The sequence below is a fragment of the Lactuca virosa genome, chromosome 1 (assembly GCF_052849685.1).
Source record: "Lactuca virosa cultivar CGN04683 chromosome 1, Lactuca_virosa_CGN04683_v6, whole genome shotgun sequence".
Classification (NCBI taxonomy): Eukaryota; Viridiplantae; Streptophyta; class Magnoliopsida; order Asterales; family Asteraceae; genus Lactuca; species Lactuca virosa.
The window spans coordinates 244,827,147-244,828,074 of record NC_136426.1 but is presented as its reverse complement, the minus strand read 5'-3'; the positions used below and the strand labels follow the sequence as shown (position 1 = coordinate 244,828,074).

The window sequence follows — 928 nt, the reverse complement described above, 5'->3', positions numbered from 1 at the left end:
TCATAGCATCAGTAGCATCATGCCTTTTTTCTGAAGCTTCCATAAACTTTATTAACATGGTCTCTAGATCAACTTTTTTCTCAGCTGGTGGTTGCTCTCTTTGGTAAAAACCCCGGCCAGTTTGCCTAAATTTCTCTTCTTTTTGCTTCTTGTATTCATCGTAAGGCAGCCACTCCTTCTTTGCTTTCCTCCAATATTCATCGTATTTGTCCCCACTCGAATAGCAAACTTGAGCTTTCTTGTTTCCATATTCATCCATATTGCAATCCTTTGTCAAATGTGGGCCACTACATCTCTCGCAACCAACTCGAATTGCATGAATTGATTGGTCCATTTGGGTCAATCTCCTATCCATGGTGCTAAACATTGCCATCATAGTAGCCATCTCTTCAGTTTGTGCACCTCCACCGCCTTTTATTCCATCACGCCCTGGGTTGTGATACTCACGAGAGTGCTTTGAAAATTCTTCAATCAACTCCTTAGCCTGAATTGGATTCTTCTTTGTTAGTGGTCCTTGTGAATCAAGGAGTTGTCTAGTCATGACATTCACCCCATCATAGAATATTGACATTTCTTGCTGAATATTTAGGTCATGTTGAGGACAAATCCTTAACAACCCCTTGTAGCGCTCCCATGCCTCGTATAATGACTCCCCCGGATTTTGCTCAAAGTTGGCAATCGCCTTCTTGAGTTTAGAGATTTTGGAGGGTGGGCAAAACTGATCTAGAAATTTTTCACGTAATTGGGCCCATGTGGTGATTGTACCAGATGGAAGAGCCTTCAACCAGTCTTTTGCAGCTCATTTGAAAGTGTCTGGTAACATCCTTAACAAAGCTGTCTCCCTTGGGATATTAGGAGTATTAAAATAATTCGCAATATCATTGACCTCGTCTAAATGTTTGAAAGCATCTTCATGATCTTTCCCATA

At 41.2% G+C, this 928-nt stretch overlaps 1 non-coding gene across 1 annotated transcript; it reads left to right on the top strand.

Annotated features, from left to right (window-relative positions):
• The first annotated feature begins 587 nt into the window (after window positions 1–587).
• LOC145151615 (small nucleolar RNA R71) lies at window positions 588–694 on the top strand. The gene has a single exon (XR_013732180.1). It is a non-coding gene; the product is annotated as a small nucleolar RNA R71 (small nucleolar RNA).
• Window positions 695–928: the final 234 nt, after the last annotated feature.